This window comes from Furipterus horrens, unplaced genomic scaffold (genome assembly GCF_987537825.1).
Source record: "Furipterus horrens unplaced genomic scaffold, mFurHor1.1.pri manual_scaffold_32, whole genome shotgun sequence".
Taxonomy (NCBI): domain Eukaryota; kingdom Metazoa; phylum Chordata; class Mammalia; order Chiroptera; family Furipteridae; genus Furipterus; species Furipterus horrens.
In genome coordinates, this window is record NW_028327202.1 from 941,571 (window position 1) to 962,421 (window position 20,851).

The following is a 20,851-nucleotide window of genomic DNA, read 5'->3' on the forward strand; positions in this document are numbered from 1 at the left end:
GTCACGGGTGAATTTGTCGTTGAGGATAAATATCACTTTCAGCCTTCCAGAGTATGAAAACCAGCAGCTAATTCATCCTGTGACAGAATACAAACTGTGCTTCACATTTTGGACTTTAAAGTTTCTTTCTGCAGCAGCAAATCAGCATATCTTTGCTGAAGTCCCTTTTCTCTTTCCTGTTGTCGCTGAACATCTTCTTTAAGACACTCCAGCCTCCAGAGAATAGCAGAATCTTCATGTTTCCTGAGTTCTTCAAACGTGTGTACCTCTAAGTAAGCCTGCTCAATTTGATCCCATAAGTCATTCACCTGTTTCATGAGCCCCATAGTATGGGACTGGTAACCCCCGAGCAAAATTTCTATCTTCTTTCCCGTCTTTGCAGCTCTCTTGGCTTCTGTCATCATGTGACCTCTGTTAATCTCGAGCCTCTTTTCCAGTGACTCGATTCTGTCCTTTTTGCTTGCTAGGTTGGCCCGTGTGTAGCGGCTCTGTCCAGGGAGATACAAAACTTGACCATAGCATTCTTCCCACACCTGGTTATAAGCTTCGCTTGAGAGTTCTCCATGACTCATACCTTGTTTTACCACTTCCATCTCCTGTACCAGAACATCCTGGGCCTTTTTCATCTCTTCTTTAGAGAACTTTTCGTAAGGGCTGTGTTCCAGATAGGAAACGTGCTCTGAATTATTGGTAGCAAACCCTACCGTTTTTCCTTTTTTACTTCCAGATGGTTCATAAGGGTGATGTAGAAGGTCATAATGAAGCAATGCGATCGTTTCTTTTTTGATTAGTTCTTCGCTTTTCTGTAAATCTGTTAAAGGCGGTTCTACATCTAAGGCTCTTAGAGTAGTTTCGTTTACTTCTGATGGTCTTGGAAGATCTTTCTGGCCAGCTTTGTGCGTTCGTTTCATTTGCTTCACACGCTTTGCGTCTCGCATGGCCTGCTTTCGTGCATCCACATCAGCAGCATCTTCAATGTATGTGCCATCTATTTCACGGTCTTCCAACTCTTTCTCAGCATTTTCTGGTAGAACAATTTCAAAGTCATTCTTGGAGGCAGGAAGGCCCATCAACCCTATACGGAGGTGTTCACGAGACTCTCTTTCCATCTGCTTCACATAAGAGGGATCACGGTAGTCTGCCATTCCATCCTCAGGATCAGTGTTTAACTTGTCTCGAAGAGGAGTTCTGCCTGGGGTGGAGTTAACTGGTTTGGCAGTTGCCCCACTCCAGGGAGTCAGCCCTTCAGATCCATGAGAAGGAGTCCCGACTGGGGTAGAAAGAACTGTGTTTGGAGTCTGTACAGCCTGCCACTGTGGAGTCACACCCGAGAAGTCACTCTCACGCAAGGGTGTGTTAAGTCCACCTTTTAATGGCGTATCCACAGTGGTCAGGGCCACGAGGTTCTGGCCTTCCTGGAGCATTCTGTCCTGGGAAGCTGGTGTTCGTGGTGTTCTCAGAGCGATGCTGTTGTTGGTGACATTGTACTCAGACAGAAGAGTACTGGAAGCAGAATTGGTTATGCCCGACTCCTCAGCAGTCTGACGTGCAATTTCACTCGCTTTGCCTACCTTCACAACTTCCTGCAGTTCTGCATCTGAAATCTGAGGGGCAGGAAGTACTAGTTTACTTCTCTTTTTAGTAAATTTAGAAACACCACTAGTTTGAAGAATAGCTGATGGTAAACCCGATCTTTCTTTCCTTTTCAAACGCTGCTTGTCTTTTCTCCGATCTCGTCCTTCTTTCTCAGATCTTAGCTCGCCATCAAGATCCTGTCGTCTTAACTTCCTGAAATCTGCATCAAGAGCCTGGTAGTTCTCCTCAGACGTATCATAGAAACCAAGAGCAGGCTTTTTTTCAAATGGGATTTCAGCATTATAATCAACCCCTCTCTTCTTTCTTCTTTTCTTCTGGATTTCTATGCCAGCTGCCCAAAGTTCTCTTCTCTTTTGGAGGGCAGCAAGACGCCTCGCCTCCTCCAACTGTTTCTCTCTCGCTTTCCTCTTGGCCTTCTTTCCCTGAGTATTAGCCAGCCGGGCTCTAGCTTCAGAAAGCATCTCAAGTTCATCCTCATCCATATCCATTGGATCAGGACGTGCTGGCTTTGTTTCTGGATTTGAAGCTATTTCTCCAGGTTTAAGTTTCCGTGGATCGTCTGTTTCCTCTTCATTGTCTCTTTGGGATGCTTTATCCAGAAGAAATTCGTAGCGTTCTAAGCACTGGGCAGCTGTTCTTCCAATGATTGGAGCAATGGTCCGCCACTGCGTTGACATTAACTTGGCCAAATGCAAGAGTTTTTCCTCTTCTTCTCTGGACCATTCTGTTTTCTTGATGCTTGGATCCAGCCACTCCCACCATCTGGCTTTGCACTGCTTTGCCGATTTCCTAGGCAGCAATGAAGCAACCCTAGACCACTGATTTTTCCCATATTTCATAACCGCCGCTTTCAGAATTTCATCCTCGGTATTCCTCCACACGCCCCCCTTAATCACAATTCGAGGCATTTTGGCGGCGCGGTGTCTCGGCAAGTGGCCTAGAGGAGCTTCAGAAAAATAGCAATGGCGCTCCGCCTGCAGGACCGAGAGCCGCCACTTCCTCCGGGCACGACGTTCTGCTATAGCAGCTTTCTTCTAAGCTCACCTTCTCTCGGTAGCTAAGCCTGCGCACCTGGGAGTGGGGTGTGTCACCTTGTGGCTTCTCGGGTTTGATTGACATCAAGCTTGAGGCTTACCCCGCCCACGCTCACCCCACCCACGCTTTTAAGATCCCAGCTGCTCCCGGGAGAGTCTCATTTGCACTGAAGTGAGATCACAAGTTAAGGAGGCTTCATGACTTCATTACCTTGGAGTCAAGTTCTCTTCATCCTACTCAAGCATCCTTGGGCCCCTCTCAAGTGATTCTTTTCAGTACTCCTCCATCCTCCCCTTCTCTACCCATCTCCTGCCTCCAGGCCCTCGGTGCATAGGGTGTATGTAGGCGCACAGGTGCGGTATCCTGGCGCAGCCTCCGCTTGTACTCCATCCAGGGCTTCAGCAGGTTGCTGGGTGTTCAGCCAGCTCATTGCTGCTACCTGCTGGGTGTTCCTGGTGAGCACCCACATCTTCCCTGTCCACTTCCCCGTGATGGGCACCTGGCTCTCCTCCAACTGTGCCCCCTAAAAGGGGGCTTACAGCTGCTTATGCTGCCCCTCCGAATGTGAGATGTAAGAAGAGAGGGGGTGGTCGGTGTAGAGAAGCCAGCCCTCAGCTCAAACCCTGAAGGACACGTAGGGCCGAGAGGGCCCCAGAACGGCTTGCCAGGGCTTGGGCTGATAGAGAAGGCCGCCTCCCACACCAGGGCTGCAGGCGGCCGGGGTATGCCGTGCCCGGTGGCAATGGGGCACGGGCCCCTCTGCAGGTTCCCTCATACTCTGCCCCCTCAAAAGGGAGGAGGTCTCAGCCCTGGCTGCTGTGGCTCAGTGGATTGAGCATCAGCCTGCGAACCAAGTGTCGCTGGTTTGATTCCCAGGCAGGGTACATGACTAGGTTGCACGTCAGTTCCCCAGTCGTGGGGGGCTCGTGAGAGGCAACCACACAGTGATGTTTCTTTCCCTCTCTTTCTCCTTTCCCCTCTCTAAAAAGAAATAAATTAAATAAATAGATCAATAAACTGTTTTAAAAAAATTCAGAGCCAAGACTCAAATTTAAAAGCAGAAGAAGAAGAAGCAGCTCTTTAAGGAGTTCCAGTCCTTATTTTACAAAAGAGGAAGCCGAAGCCAAGATGGTGGCTACTGTCTGGAGAAACTTGGTCATTTCTTTAATGAAAATAAGCTAAGAAGAAGCTGAGTTGGGTGACCTAAAGAGATGGCTTTCATCAGAGCTCCGTGGTGATTAGAGGAACGTTGACTTCTTTGGGCTGAGTTGAGTCTTGTCTAAGGGCCCCCTAGAGCTCTCTGATGCAGCAGGGATGTGACTATTGTAACTGTAGATCTCTGGCAACCCAGTTCCAATGCCCTAGAGGCTCAATACATCCATCTCCTCACTGTGGGAGAATGCAGCCCACTGACCTTGAATGTGTTTTGCTCACAAGAGAGTTCCTTCCTTACTCCTCGTCTGTGTGTACAGGTAGGCCACCTGTAACCTCCCAAGCTATGACAAGTGTTCCTACAATGCGAAGTTATACATCACATGCCTTTGACCCTGCGGCTCGTGAGATTTACCTTTGTACTGTGGGCATCCCATTGAGCCATGCTGTACTTCGGGCTCCCTGCAAAGTAGTCTGAGATGAGGTTTCAGGACGGGCAGATAGTGTGTCAGGAAGGTCATTCTCGGAGGCAGTGGGTAGCAGAAGGAAGGAAATAGAAACAAGGACATATTGAGTCGGCTTCTGTGAGCCACTGGGACCACCTATGAGAACTGTACGCATGCTTTGTAGAACTGGCCACCCAAGGTATGGGGGGCAGGGGAAGCCTCTTTAGGCACTAGTTTTGTTTTTTGTTTTTCATTTATTCATTGATTCTCCACTGACTGAGGGTTGATTTTGGGCTTGAAGTCAGCTACACTTGTGACCGGCACCTGTGCATTTGTGGTGTAAGCTAAATCTCTGGGCAGAAAGGAATGCTGTACTGAAGTCTGCACAGCTTGCGGTCAAAATTACAGCATCAGTATCATGTACCGAAGAGATACGTTCATTGCTAGTATGTACTGAAATGCAAAAAACAAAACCCTGCAAATTTGCATTTATTATACTTCTATAATAACATACATGACTTTATTTTCAGTTACAATCTAGAAAATAAATATGAAAACAAAAAAATAATTTTTTTTCAAATAGCACACATGGATATTTCTTTAAAAACAAACACAAAAAAAGTCTTTAATGTTAATTAGAATCTCCAACAGTTGGCTTTGCAAAACATCTTAACAGTCATCGCAAAGAATCTTGCTACGCTGAAGGCATAAACACTTCACAACACTTGCAAAAAATGTTTCGATAAGCGACTTGTTTTGGATGCACAACACCTCACATCTTTTTTTCTTGTCAAGGGAGCCATATGTATATTGTCATTAACATTTCCTTCAATTTGTGTTTGAAACTGAACTTTCAGGTGTAAAGGCTTATGCACACCTGTAGAGATACCCACAACTTTTTATTTGTTCTGACAGTAACTGCACTGAGATTTCTAACAAACATTCTGCGCCTTGTTTTCACATTGCCGTTTAGCATGTGAATAGTCTGAGCATTTTTCGTGCGAGATTCAAAAGTGTGTAGAATATAACTGTAGGCCGTCTCCTGGTGTTCCTGGCCACGTTATATGTACCTATCATTTGGTCCACCACATCAGCTCCTGACTTTGGTTGCTGATGTCAGGATTCTGAGAATCTAAATGTTTGGCATGACTGAAATACATACTTACCTCGCTTCCTCATTAAAGGGACTCTAAGCTGCTGGGCTTGGAATGAGCGCAGCGCAGAGATGGCCTGTGCCACCTTTGCCTACATCCTTCCTGACCGGCGATCCGTGTGGATGTGAACTGGAGGCGCCCAGTTCCTTGGACACCTTTGAGTGCCAGCCCCAATACCTGTGCTCATCAGAGTTACCATTGCAAGGCTTTTCATGGCTCTGGAATAATTTTTTCCTCTCCTGACTATATTGCTGATAGCTCCCACATGATGAGTGTTTAGCAAGGGCTAAGTGGTGCTCTGCCTCTAAATCGGCAGTTAAGCATGAAATTGAAGCTTAGACTTGGCTTTGTGTTCCAAGTTCATAACCTGGTATCTTAGACTTCAAAGTTCCTTCGGGACCCACAAAATCTAGATCTTGTCCTGTTAGGACTGCTTTCTCAGTGGCCCCTAGGATAACCCAATGAACTTGGTACCATCATCACCCTTGTTGAGTGAGGACGCTTGGAGGGGAAACAACTTGCCATAGGTCCAATGACCTACAACTGGTAAAGTCTAAGCTTAGTTTAGCTCAGCTTGTGGGGAGTAATCAGAACTGTCTCCTTGGCATCCTTTCAAATTCTGCCTGTCCTTTACTCTCGAGACAGACGGTAACTGACCACCCACCTTTTAATCCTGGCTCTCAATCACGCCTTAACCATCTTTTTACATGGAATAATGGCTTCTCTCAAGAGCTCCTCATGGTGCCCCTGGATCTGGCTGCCTCTTCTACCCATTCTCACCTCCATTTCCCCTTCTCCCAAGCCCCCATGCCCCACCTTCCCCCAAAGAACCTCTGCTGACTTCAGGGCAACACCTTGTTTCACCCAGCTCCCATGGCTGTGGCCTCTTGGGCCCAACACCTTGTAACTAGTATACATTTCAATGGCTGTGTTCCCAGCAGTTAACAGCTTTGATTACCCTGCATGGAGTTGCATAAACAGAAGCAGGTGGATAGGAGGTAGCCCAGCTTTGTGATTAAGTCCTAAGCCCGAAGGCTTTGGCCCATCACTACTTGGTGTGGCAGCTAGGGGCTCTGAGGAGAAAGTCTCAAGTTATGGATGAGAGAACATCATGGAAAGTTGGAGCACTTATTTAAGGAATAAAAACATTCACTGGCATCACGGTGTGGACATCTGGTAAAGAATGAACACTTTGCATCCCCACTAGAGCCAAGATTGGGCTGGAGGGACAGCGGCCCTGTCCCAGGAGCTGACTTCTAAACCCAATTGTTCTTGCTTTGACTTAGATCTTAAAGTGCTTCACTTCTGAGCACATCCCTCCAAGCCAATTTAAAAACAATTGGCATCTAGTGCTTAAATAGGGGACAGAAAGCTATTCACTCTGAAGTACCTGCTCCGTGCCAGACACCCAACCAAAAGCCAAGAGTAAGGAGTAATCTAGCTTTTCTGTAAAAGAAACTTCTGAGTCTGGACTCAAACTGAGATCTACTCTGACCTCTGCCATTTGACTTATGATGGACCATACCATATGAGGACCAGAACTCATTGGCGATTGGCTCCATTTTCTGTAACTTCAATCTGAGCAAAACTAAACGTCTAAAGAAAATGCTTCCATTAGGAAGTGTCTAAGTGTTCTGAAACATGCTCTCAGCCTAAGTTACGGTTTACTTTGAAAGATTCCCAAAAGGATCCCTACTGCAAGGCTGGTCACATTCCTGAGGCTTTCTAACCCTTCTGAGATAGAGCACTGAAAACAAACTTGGACAATTCCCTCCCTCAGTGTAATAGTAACCTAACCATCCAGTATAACTCATGCACCTGTGCCTGAGTCCAGCGTGGGGTGTGGGGTTCATTAGCAACTCTAGACTTGGTAGCCAAGGAAGGTCTCTGAGAAGTAACACCTGAGCAGGGGCCTGAGTTAATTAATAGAATCTAGGCAAAAGTCTCAAATCCACAATAGAAGGAACAGCTTGTGCAAAGGTCCTGAGGTAGGAATGGGCTTGACACATAGAATGAAAAGAAAATGACTCGAGGTGGTGGCGGCAGTAGTTAACAGACGAGGACACTAATTGACAGCTTAATTCTGTGGGACCTTGGTTCATATAATAAAATGGAATTCAAGCTTTCTCCCAATGATGACTCAAGGTCATTACTAATCAAAGCTTGTGAAGATGGGCTTTGTGTTAACTTCACGCAGCTGTCTGACAAGTCAACTACAGGCACCAAGAAGTAAATATATCAGTTAAGAAGTGATTCCACTTGAATCAAAATGGTGACAATGAGAATGACAAGATGAAAATTGAGTTCTGAGAAGTAGTAACTTAATAGACTTGATAAAGGGGACTGGATGTTGGGTATGAAGGAGGAAGCGAGGAATCAAGCCTATATAGCTCCCAGCTGTGAGCTCAGTATTTAATGGTAGCAGAATTAACAGATAGGGAAGTCCAGGGTAGGAGAACATGTCTACAGTATTAAGAGCAAGCTTTGTGACGTTTAAGATGCTACCAGGGCCAAGCCCCTGGCTGTATTCATCTAACTAGTTCTCATACAAGTTTGGGACCTCAAGGAGTGACACTTGTTGACTGCAGGAGGCCAGAGGAACTGGGCACGAGACGTCAGTGGCGTGGTGGTCCATGGGAATGAACAAGGGTGTCACCAGGGTAGACTTGGAATAAAAGCAATGCCAGCAACCCAAACCTCACCCTCTGTGTACTCAGGAGTTTTGTGAACAAAGATGTGTCATGGCAAAACTAAAAGGCCAAATGCCTGTTCAGCATATGGTCAAAACTCTAGTGCAACTTAGAGAAGCAAATTCTATACTCGGATACCAAACCAATCAAGCCTTCAGCAGAGAGAAGGTTAAAATAACTTGAGCCTTTAATGATAACGTTTCTAGTAGTTTTCACTTTCCAAACCATCTCTTAAGAGCGTGGGTTACTTTTTATATCATAAAAATGAGATCAATCCTGAACCCTAGGCAGAAACGTCGGAAGAGCCATGTTGATCATGGAAAGCATGATCCCGGCTCGGTTGCCTCTGGGTATGTGAGTCATCGATTATGTTATAAAAATAATGGCTTTTCCAAAACTCGACTTCAGAAGGCGCCTGAGCTCGTTAAACTAGCTAGTTGCAACTGCTTTGGCCACTTCTAGCTGTCCTTGGGAACGGTCCCTGGAAACTTCCTCTTCAAGTCTCATTTTAATAGTTACAAATATGAGAGCTGGAAGGGTCCTTGGATCAGTGTAGACTGATGACCCCTTTGTAGCTTCGGGGGCAACCAGGGCTCTCTGGGGAAATAGAGAAGTCTCCTCATCCAAAGTTCCTCTCTGTGGTTTGGTATGGTGGTCCAATAGGGCCCGAAACTATTAAATGGAAAATTCCAGAAATAACTCATACTTTCTAAACTGCGCGCACCTGTTTGGAGTACTGTGACGTGACTCCTCCCTTCCTCCAGCGTCTACACCCTGTGGATGCTCCCACCCACTTGTCAATCAATAGCCAGCTGGTTATCAGGCCCACTGTTTAGGTCTCGCAGTGCTTGGGGTCAAGTCACCCTGATTCTACTTAACAATGGCCCAAAGCACAAGATTAGTGATGCCGGCAATTCGGTTGTGCCAAAGAAAAGCTGCAAAGTGCTTTCTTTTAAGGGCCAAGGTAGAAGTTCTCCACTTGAAGGGGAAAAGGTTGTATGATGAGAAAAAAAATGGCATGCTGAAGTTGCAAAGATTAAGGTATAAACGAATATTCTACCCACAAAATTGTGAAGCAGGAAAAGTTTGTGCCAGCTCTGCTGTGGCGCCTCATGCTGTAAAAGCTCCCTCCTCAGTGCATAGATGCTTAGTTAAGATGTAAGAGGCATTAACTTTGTGAGTGAATGATGTGAATAGAAAAATGTTTCACCTGTCTAAATGAGGCCGACAACTATAGAAATCCCGGTGGTGCAGCTCACCAGGCAACAGATGAAGAATCTGACAGATGAACAAATAAGAAACCTGTCAGAGGCTCAGTTCAGGGCCATTGTTATAAGGTGGCTTACAGAATTAACAAAAGATCTGGAAAAAGATGAGAAAGAATCGAAAAACACTCATACTGAAAGGAACAAAACCACATACGAGACAGATGGTGAGGAAATAAAATCCAGAGTTCAAATCAACAAACCAGAACACAAAGAAGGAACAAACAGTCAACCAGTACAGAGAGAAAAAACGGGAAGCAAGGAAAATGATGAGAGGATCAGAAACCTCTGGGACAGCTATAAAAGGCCCAACATAAGAATCATTGATTTGCCAGGGCAAAGAAGATGAACTAGAAATTGAAAAATTAAGTGAAAATATAATAAAGCAGAACTACAGGTCCAGGAAGCACAGAGAGTTCCAAAACAACTGGACCCAGGGAGAACCACTCCAAGACACATTATAATCAAAATGTCAAAAGTTAAAGATAAAGAGAGAATCTTAAAAGCAGCAAGAGAGGAGAAAAGAATCATGTACAAAGGGGTCCCAATTAGACTATCAGCTGACTTCTCAAGGGAGACCCTGCAGGCAAGAAGGGACTGGCAAGAAATATTCAAAGTAATGAAAATCCAAAACCTACAACCACGAATACTCTATCCAGCGAAATTGTCATTCAGAATAGAAGGGCAGAGAAAGTGTTTCCAGGACAAAATAAAACTGAAAGAGTTCATTAGATCCAAACCACTGTTATATGAGATGTTAAAGGGACTGGTTTAGAAAAAGGAGGATCAAAACTATGAACACTAAAATGAAAACTGCATCACAAGAAGCAACAACAGAAGCTAGGGAATGGAAACGAAGGCAAACTAAACAGGCAACGAGAGTAGAAAAAGAACTATAGGTATGGGAAGCATATTGGGGGGAGGTCAGCAGGGAGGGGGAAGGGGGAGAGGGAGGGAGATGATACAGGAATTAAGGAGCATGGTAGGAGGGAATGGAATAGACAGAGAGAGGTTGAGAAGAACTATATGCACAACTAATGGACATGGTCTAAAAGGGGGGGCACAACTGTAGGGAGGGGGGTCACCAGGTGGAGGGGAGAAGAGAGAAGGGAAATTGGGACAAATGTAACATTATAATCAATAAAACACATTAAAAAAAAAAAGAAAAAAAATGTTTCCATTGATTGGAACAAGCTGAGCCAGAAAGCATTGAGCCTATAGGAAGAACTCAGCAAAGGATCCCCCAAAGCATGAGTGACCACATTCACATAAGTCATGACATAGTTATAACTGTATTTTATTTTACTATTAACCAATGTTGTGTACAGTAAGATTAAACTGCCTTAGGTCTTGTATGTATGAATGGGGAAGAAAAACAAGTGTACCTATAGAATTCAGTAGCATCCATGATTCCCAGCATCCTCTGTGAATATGGAGGGGTACTTAGCTCAGAACATCAAGTCTAGCCCAAGACTGCAGCCCAGATCCTGACTTGGGCCCGCCCTGGGTGCCCCAAATCTTCAGTCCTCTCTCTATCCCTTTGTTTAATCTGCTCTCCACCTATTGACTGAGGGCACTGTTGATACATCTGCATTTGTTGATTTGTTGATGCCTTGAGTAACTGGACTCCCACTAGAGATTACTAGTGCATGCCCTGCGCTGGGCTCTGGCATGGCATTGATTGAGAACCAGGGGGCGGATGGGGCAGCTGTCAGTTCGATGTGCAGTGTGGTCTCAGAATTGAAATGATTCTTCAGGAGACAAGACAAAAGCCTGTGCACGTGGGTTTCAGCAAAGGCAACCTGCAGGACCGTCCAGTCCAGTTCAGTCCAGTCCAAACCTTCTTTGAACCTCAACCTCTGGCCCTTCATCTGAGTCTTGCTCTAGCATCTATCTCACCTCTATAAAGAAGAACCTGCTTTCACCAGCGAGCCAAGTGTCACTGGTTTGATTCCCAGGCAGGGCACATGACTAGGTTGTACGTCAGGTCCCCAGTTGGAGGCGCGTGAGAGGCAACCACACAGTGATGTTTCTGTTTCTCTCCCTCTTTCTCCTTTCCCCTCTCTCTAAAAATAAATAAATAAATAAATAGGTTTTTTTTAACTTAAAAAAAAAGAAGAACCTGCTTTCAATATCCTTCTAGAACTTGAGCACCTGCCATTTGCCAACTGCTGGGAAAGAGCTATTGGGGTAGAGTGTGGTTAGGGGGACAAACACCCTTTATGCAATGACAGATCTCTTCTGGGAGACCTTCCTCAGTAACTGGTCTACTATGGGCTTTCTCACACCAAGTTCCAGAAATTTCAGTGAGTTTGGTAGCCTTCTAAACAGAGACGGGTGTCTTTGCACAGACCTAGGGGCCTACCGGAGCAGAGCCTGATGCAAGTACAAGTGGACTGAGCACTGAAGGGGGGCTGTTTTGGTTTGTCTTCCTAGCAGTTAGCACCAAGGAGGAACACATGGATGGAAGCAATGAGATCAAGCATAAGATCCCAGGGTGTTCCTAGGACAGAAGGGAGAGTCTCAGAGGTAGCTGAGCCTCCAGGCAAGGCAAGAACATCCCGGGTTCTCTGTAGAACAGAAGGAATGTTGTTGCCATTTCTTTGAGGCCACAGGATCTGCAGCATTTGTGTTGGAGTCCAGCTTTTGAATCGGATAAAAATCTAGTTGTTAGCAGGAGCTGTCGTAGAGTTTAGACTCAAAATAGCCCTAAAATGTTACAAAACCAGGAGGCCTTGGCTTGCTGAATACATGCTCCAGGCACAATGGTGTTGGTTGGTCTTTGTCAAAGCTCCTTTCTGCCTCAGGGCTAAGCTTGTGAGGTTTACTTGCCTTGCTCTGTCCTCATAAGGGGCCTTCCTTCCACGTCCTGGTAAGGGACACTGAGCATGAGGTGTGAGGGGGCGTTTGGCATACCACATGTCTTCCTCCCTCTGGATCTTCCCCATTCTCAGAAAGGACGCCCTTTTTCAAGAGCAAACTAGCTTCCAGTTCCTGGCCTATTGTGGGCAGTTGGAATGTAGATTCTCCAATATTAGGTCTCCCCCGCCCTTTATCAGGGGACAGGTTTTAAAGATGGAGAGGCTTGGATTTGTGTTCAATGGGAGGAATTGGCATTGGTGGGGTGAGTTTGGCTCAGGCTGGGGAGGTGGTGACTGTGTCTTTCCCAAAAACCCCTCTACACAGCCCAAGTCTGACTTAGGATTCCATTAACAGATGGATAACAGGAGAGCAGAAATGAGTCTTCTGGCTAGAGGTGGTGAACTGAAGCCCTCTAAATGTTGTGCTCTGGCCATTTCCAACCTTAGCTGGATGAATTGAACCAACTCATCCCCAGCCTGCGTGTCTCGTTAAGCATTATTTTAAGCCTCTTGTGGGGGCTTTGACGGTAACTGTATGGTAGAGACTGAACACCATGTAGCATCTCAAAGGTGTCACTTGAAAGAAGATGCCCCAAATCCTCCCAGCCGACTTTTGGTTCCCTTGCAATGCTCTGTCTTTGTGTTCTTCCTTCAAAGCACTGTGCAGTTACACAAAAACCCAGTATCAACATTCTATGGCTGCGTAATGGACTTGGCGATTTAAAATACACTGACTCCAGCTGGAGGGTCTAATTATGCCATGATTGGGATTCCTACCATGGAGACTTAAGATAATAAATGTGGGTGTTTTAAGCTAAAGAGGTACATCTACTAGTTCACTCTTCCACAGGCACTCACCAGGCCCATTGTGGCTGGGTCCTCTGGTCTAACCTGAGGCTGAATTAGTGTCAGCTGGACTGTGTCCCCATCGGGAGACTGAGGGAAAAGAGGCTTCCAAGCTTGTTCTTGGTAAAACTCAGTTCCCTGCAGGGTAAGACTTGATGTTTCTTCCTCTGATAGCTTTTCAATCAGCTCCTCCAGGCCTCCAGCATCTTTTGCCACGTGGCCCCCTCTAGCTTCAAGCTGGTGTGTTGTGGATCTTCCTTGTCCTCTGCGTTTCTGACTTGGTATGTCTATGATGTCTAGACCCAAATGTCTAAAGGGCTCGTGTGATTAGGTCCAGCCCACCCAGGACAGTCTATCTCCCTTTGCCACAGAAAAATCACAGGAGTTACATCCTACGTGCACGTGTTCACTTACACCCAAGGGCTTGTATGGAGCGTGGACATATGGCAAGGAAGTTTTGGGGCGGGAGAAGGGCTATAGTGCGATGCTGCCCATTATACCTGTGGCTCATGATCTTTGCTAGATTCACTTGAGGGCAGGGACCGGACCTCCCTAACTGTCCTCAGCACCTGTGACAGAACCAGAACACAGGAGACGTTGGAGCCTCTGGGGCTGAAGCATCTCCTCACTGGGAAGAAAGAATGCTCTACGGGGTTAATCTTGTAGATGCAGCACTCAAAGCCAAGTGGGGGAAGTAACACTACCCAGACAGCCCCAGTCACCAAGGGGGACAACTTCTGAGACATTTTTGTTTATTTTAAAGGCTGCATCTTCCCCTCCAGTTTAATACTGCCCATGACATTGGTGAAAATCCCACTCGCTCAAGCTGGCATTGTTCTTCCTGTCATTACCCACCACTGATACTGTGGGCAGCAGCGGACCCAACCTTTTCTGACATCCACCCACTGGTAGCATCCACATGACAGATTGTGGCCATGAGAACAATTTCCCCTAAATGCGACTAATAAGGGAACGAGCAAAGGGGTTTTTCCCTCTTAAAACGGCTTGAGCACTTTCTCTTATGAATTTCTCTATGTTGGGTGAATGCTGCCCCCTTTGGGTCAGAGCGAGTATTCCTTGCCAAGGATCAATACAATAGTAAAAAGTCAATAAAAGTTTTAAAAAAAAAAAGTGTTGGGGGTGGGGGGGGGAGTGTGAAGAAAGCCAAGTGCCAAAACCCCATTTCTTCACCCCTCATCAGGGGAGTCACTGCATGGTGGTTGCCGCCCTTTTTCCCTTGATGTTCCCAGGGGACTGGTTTAAAGACCTGCAGTAGTGTGGGTCAGAGGCAGGGAAATCCACGCTCACTTCAATCCCGAGCCCCGCTTTCCCCACGTGTAAAACAAACTGAAAAACTGCAGTCCTATGCACACCGCAACCTGCTGCTCTTCCTTCTGGGGCCATGGCTGATCCATCACAGACAGCACTTGTCTCCGGTGAGCGCATGCACAAGAGGCCTTCTCAATGCTGTGGTCCAGGCAGCTATAGGCAGAAATGCGGGAATATTGCAACTGCCAGCAGAGTGGCTCTGCTGGAGTAGCCTGGGGACCTAATGTTTGGTCTCCCTTGGAAAACTTCCAGTGGGGTGAAAGGAAGCCAGGCTGTGCCACTTCTGTCCTTACGAGTTCCCCACGGATAAGAGGCTGGGGAGCAGAAAGCCGAGGACAAAGGGAAGGGAGTCTCGGGTTCACAGGTCAAAGTTTAAGCTTGTGCATCTTCCAACACGAGGTCAAGTTCTTCCTGGTCCTTCAGAGTACTAGTGCTTTTGGGGAGGAGACCTGCCTTGATCCCTAGGAGCTCTAGTCTGAGTTTTGTTATCAACAGCTGCACCTTAACCTAAGGCATTTAACCTCTTGGAACTTGCTTTCTAAGAAAAGGAATGACTATCCGTGTTCAGGTCTTTGGAGATTTTGCATCGTGGGTGGCAAAGGTTAACTGCCAGGTGGACCCAGCCTTCTGAGTCAGGCAGATCTAACTTCTGCCCTTAAGGCTGAGTAGCCATAATTTCTTTCATGGGGCCTCAACCTTCTTCCTTGGCATGCCTGAACACGTGGGGCATCCTTCAGCCCTTGGATGACACTGCTCTCTGACACTGAAAGCCACCACAATCCATTGGGAGGTGGTGACTTTGGTGGGTGAGGTGAGAGCATCAGGGCACATTCCAGGCTCTTCTCAGGCCTCCAGCAACCAGAATCATGGAAGCTGTCACCATGAGCAGTAACTCAGCCTGGTCCTTTGGGCCCTGTCCTCCCCAGACATCACCCCAAGGCCCTCCTCAGACCTTTGCTTCCAAAAGACTTGTTTAAGAGGCTATGGAAACCACTCTTTAGATCTAAGTTTGCAACTCAATCTGTGATTACGAAGTCTCGGAGGTGGAAAATTACCAAACACTCACGGTTGGCATCCCATCCTCACAAACTTACTGAAGCCTGCCTTTTCTCTCTCTACGCCTTTGAGATGGAAAATGCTATTTTTAATGAAACAGCATTGCATTAGAGCAGAATACAAAAGCGTGGTTCCAAATATCCTGGAGTTGAAGCCTGGACATATTGTCATGGAGTAATTAACCCAACAAATAACTAATGCCCGACATACTCCAGACACGATCGGAAGTGCAGAAGAGACAGATTTGGGGGCCGAGATCCCATTGGCCCCAGCAATGCTTGTTGGGTTGACGTTTGACTGAGCTCCTGACAGCACTTGAAAGGGAGTCCCTGCATGCGTGAAGGGTTCTAGATGTCATGCAGAATAAATCATAAATATGGCCTCTGCAGGAAAAAAGGAGAAAGGATAAGAACATAGGGGGACCCTGTGCTTGGTGCCTGACCTGGGTCTGAGGCTACCCTGGTTGTGGGTCGGTTACTTAAACCCTTCTTATCCTCTGCTTCCTGATCTTCAAAACCATGGTCAATTCCACCTTTTTCAGAGGAAGACATCAGCGCTGGGATGGAGCCACTCTGCAGCATGAGAAAACGTTTCAGACACCAATGAGTCTGCGGGAATGCTGTATGTCACCTTCTTCTCTTGAAGGTTCATGGTAGCATGTTAACATCTAATTAGCATGTTAGCATCTGATAAGTCCTGCAAAGGAATGTGTTAAGGCCACGGAAACCCGTGTCTCAGTGGCCACTAACTACTTCTGGGTTAACAGAACCAGGGTCCTGTGGACTAACTTATAAGATGAGAAAAAGTGAAGCCTCTGGGATGTGGTAGGAATACAAGACTTAACTCATGTTCCATTTGGGTACTTGGTTGAGAACAGCCTTCCCCAATGAAATTGTCGTGCCTGACTGCAGACCATATTTTATGATAAAGAAGAGCCACCTGTGTGCAGGTGACTTTTTATCCCAGTGCATTCCTTAACTGTCACTTTAAGATGTTCACTTCAGAAAAAGAAAGCTCTTCCCCTTTGCTAAAAAAAATCAAAATGGGAAAACTATGTAGATTATACTGCGTGGAAGAATCGTGGCATCTGAAAGGCCAACTTGATGGAAACAGTTCAAGTTCATGCTTTTCTTGAGCTTGAGCTAAAAACTTGCCCTCAGGTTCTGGGCAAAAGGTATTTTCACACCCAGAGAGGCTTTTTAGAAACTATCATTGAAAATGGGGAAATAATCAATAGGTGACGAATAATTGGACGTAGGGAAAGTGGAGTCTCTTAGTTGCTGGCGTCCCCTGCTTTGAGGGCCTGCCAATGAGTGAATGAAGAAAATGTGGGATTTGATATTTTGGAGGGTTTAAAAAAGGAATACCCCGTTTTATAATGGGCACGCTCACAGTCTGCACCCAGAGCCCTGCAAACTTTCTGTTCATCGAACAGAAAGGCAGTGCTGAGGTTTCCCCAGAGGTGGACAGCTCATGACAACCCAGTAGTCAGATCCTGTTCACTGAATGGGTCTTGCAAGACTTCCTTCACTTTCTTCTCCTGCAGCTCCCTGGGAGTCAGTGATTCTTCCTTATCATTTTCATAGTTTATCTGGGCTGAAGTTGTGAGCAAGGCTTTCGGTCAACCTGGGTCCCTCAGCCAGATGCTCTCGAAAGCACTGCCCCTGGTGGTCGTTGTCAAGGTCCCTGTGGGTTAGGAGGTCGTTCGGGTGCCTCTCAAGTAGGAGAGACATAGCTCTCCCTTCCTGTAACTTCTGGCATTACTGAGTTGGCTCTCATGCTTGGACCTGAATTAGAAGATCAGGTTTCCTGTCCTGTATTCACCCCTGATCATTCATTGTGGACAGTGGGGTTTTTGTTTGTTTGTTTGTTTGTTTTTTCTTCATCACCTTCATGATTTTGTTTTGGGGGTGTGTGGTTTTTTTTAGCTTTGGGTTGAAGGAGGCAAGCCCCTTAGGCTCGTAGTCTTTTTTTTTTTTTAATGCAAGCTTTATTACTTATTTTTGGCACCACAGTAAATAATCCATAAAACGGGTCACTTCAACAGTCCCCGGGAATCCCCGCTCTCCCTCAAAACACCCGCCTCCCCGCACACAACATTTCAGAGGAAGAGACTCATGGCGGCCGCTTCTGCCTGCTGCGCAAAAGACAGTGAGTCTCTCCATGAACAAATCTCAACTCTTATCTGAAAAGCCAAGCTTTGGATTTTTCCAGTGGGCCTAGTGAGGCAAATGTGTCATTCACTAGTCAGTAAAATATATGCGTATGAAACAGTTCTCAATTCCTTCCTGACATTTTTACTTAACCGCTAACTCATTGCTTACGGATGCTCAGCTCACATGTATCGTGGCCAGTCCAATCTCAGCCCATCGTAATTCAAACTGAAAAACAAAAAAGAGGCACCTGCCCTGGTTCACGCATCCCTAGCCACCCAGGCACTGAATTCCAATGAAGAGGGCAAACAATGCTTCTTGGCTCAGTGCAATATGGACTAAGTCCTAATCCCGGACACCGAGCTATCCCTGGTGCCATTTAGGATCAAGTCCATGTCTACATCAGGCATCTCCTCTGAATTTGTGATTACCTCACAATCCGAGAAAGGCGAAGCATACATAGCCCAGACGTGCATGTAAGGATTCAGACAACCGCTAAGTGACACTTTAATGGTGGGGGCTCACTTCAGCTCACAGTGAAATACTTAAGGGGCTACCTTATTTCTGAAAGGAAATAAAAAATGGGGTCAAGTGCTCAACACCTCTTCTCATAATTTTTGCAAAAGTGAGACAGGCCAAATCCATTTATTCGGTCACGCAGGTCCCTTTAGGAGCAATGAGACCTTGATTTTGTGACCCGTGAAATCTCCTTTCCCAGTCATGAGGTATAAATATATAAAAATACGTGTTAGTAGATTTGTAAATATGACACGACTCTCCAAAATATAGCTATGTTTAGCTGTCTTATCCTTGCCCCTCTGCAACAAAATGGTGGCAGGGTGATGGAGTGACATTAGGAATGCCAGAAGGAGGAAGTCAGAAAGCCCTTGGGGACAGGAATCTCCTTGCGCTGCAAACATTTCTCTAAGAACTGCTTGAGGCGTATGAAGGAACCCATCTGTCCTGAGCTTGTGATGGCTTCAATCCTGGGGAAATAGTCCTCTTTGATGAGAAGCATCACCTTCCAGAACTGGGCCTGGTACTGCTTCATGAGGGCGTTCCCACACACCTCCAAGAAGTCAAAGAGGAGGGTGGCTGTCACATCTGACAGGGGCTCCATGTTTAATACCTGTGCCAACCAGCGCCAGCCATGGTTTAAGCCATGAGGGCGAACCTCTTGTCGGGTCCCATATGGCCACTGGAGCTGGATGATGGCAGCATAGAGACGGATCATCCCAGACATGCGCTTCAGGAAGTGGTCCTGCCGCTCCACTTTGGAATCCTTCACTTGGTAGCCGAGCATCCTCTGATAGTCCTCCAGAGCCACTCCCTCCTTGAAAGCGGGGTAGAAAGGAACGGAGTACGGACAGTTCTTGTGCAGGTGAGCGAGAATGAGGTCCCCCACTCTCGGGTGGAGCTCCCAGATCCCGGACGCCACCACCGCGATGGGGAACGCTGCTTCATGATGAGAGGCCACTTCCTCCTCCCCTTGTTTCACAAATTTCTCTGCCAGTTTGTACTGGACAAAGTCCAGGCCCTGAGGGTTCAGTGTGACGGACACAGAGCGCCCCCCAGACTGGACGGGTTTTCCAGAGAGGAGGCTGTGGATCTTGTCAAAGATCTCCTTCAGCTTTGAGCCTGCGATTGTGGAGATCTGGCTCACGGGGATGGTGGCGGCCTTCTGCAGGTCCATCTTTATCCTTTTGACCTGACTGTCTCTGCTGCCAGCCAGACCCTCAAAGGCCAACGCGCACTGACAGGAGGCCGCCTGCAGCTGCTGGTACCACTGCATTGTACTGTCTTGTACCTTCACCTGGAGGTCTTCATTCTGTTTAGCTCCGGGGCCCTGGCTGGGAGCGGGGGATTCCCTGAAGACATCTTGTCCCTGCTGCACCTGTGACTCTCGCTGCTTCCCCTGGACCTCCTTTTCATCCTGCCTTCTCTTGTCTTCACAGGCCCTGGCATTCGCACAGAGATCCCGCATCTCCTCCAGCGTTCTCTCGGCCACAGCTTGGCCCTCCGCCGTGGGAAAGCCATCCTCTGAAGTGGCCCGAATGAAGTCAGAGACGAGGCTGCACAGCTGGTTGCCCCTGGTCCGGAAGGCCGACAGGTCCACCCGCAGCGGGGCCCCGCGCTGGTCCTCAGAGTCCAGCTGCTGGCTGAGGTGAAGCAGCTCCTCCTGCAGGGCGTACAGGCTCCGCAGGCGGCCCTGGCCTTCCTCCCTGCGGAGCCGCTCCTGCTCCGCCTGCTTCAGGCGCTGCTGCTCTGCCTCTTGCAGCATCAGGTTGAGAATCTTGGCTCTGTGACGATGCTCAGCTTTTAGCTTCTCTTGCTGCCCCAGGGCTTCTCTGGAGCTCTTCTCCATCATTTCCCACAAGTCCTGGAATTCCTTATGGCGCTTCCGCGCCTTCCGTTCGTCAAACCGCTTCAGTTGTTCAGATGCCATCTGAGAGAGGGTGCGTACCTTCCTCTCCTGCTCGTCCTGCCACTGCCTCAGGCCCTCCATTCCTTTGATTCTGTGCACCAGCTCGTACATTCGGATGCAGCCTTCCACCCTGACGCCCCTGGACGACTGCAGTACCATGTTTTCTTCTGGAAGCTGGGACTCATGCTCGCCCTTGGTTCCATTTGGTGTTGCTGGTGTTCCTGAGGAGGCTTGTGAGAGGTCAAGGCTTCCAATGGAAGATCTGGGAGCAAAGGACGCTTGGTCTAGGCCTGAAGTAGATGTGGGCGATGTTGACGTCTCAGAGGGAGATAGATTCTCTGGTGTATGAGGTAGGACATGATGTACCACCCATCCAGCATAAGAAGACAGCTTGGGAATAGACATACATTCTTCTACAACATCCTCGCCCCACCGTAGCCAGTCGCGATGGTAGCTGCGGCGACCTTTGTCGGAACTGCGCAGCGCCTTCAAGGTCTCCCAGCAGCGACCCTCGGACTGCATGATCCACGCTGCCGCAACCCTGCAAAGATGCGACTTATGAAAACACAAGTCCTCGAATCAGCCGCGCACATACGAGCGCTCATTTCCGCTTCCGGTACACAAAGCAACACCGCCCTCTGACGGCTCACACGCCCCACTTCCGGTGTCAAGAAGAGAGCAGGTATGTAGTCTTGAAATATGCATGGTTGTCTTTGGGTTTCTAGGCACACGTTCTCAGATTTGGGGACAGAGATTCCGTATGGCACCAGCAACGCTTGTTGGGGCAATGTTTGATTTAGCTCCTGACGCCACTTGGTGTTTGGGGGGAACAATTTTTGTTCC

At 47.4% G+C, this 20,851-nt stretch overlaps 2 pseudogenes; both read right to left on the reverse strand.

The window, feature by feature from the left end:
* Positions 1–101: 101 nt before the first annotated feature.
* LOC149990058 (cell division cycle 5-like protein pseudogene) lies at positions 102–2,504 on the reverse strand (annotated as a pseudogene).
* Positions 2,505–18,420: 15,916 nt separating this feature from the next.
* LOC149990059 (mRNA export factor GLE1 pseudogene) lies at positions 18,421–20,530 on the reverse strand (annotated as a pseudogene).
* Positions 20,531–20,851: the final 321 nt, after the last annotated feature.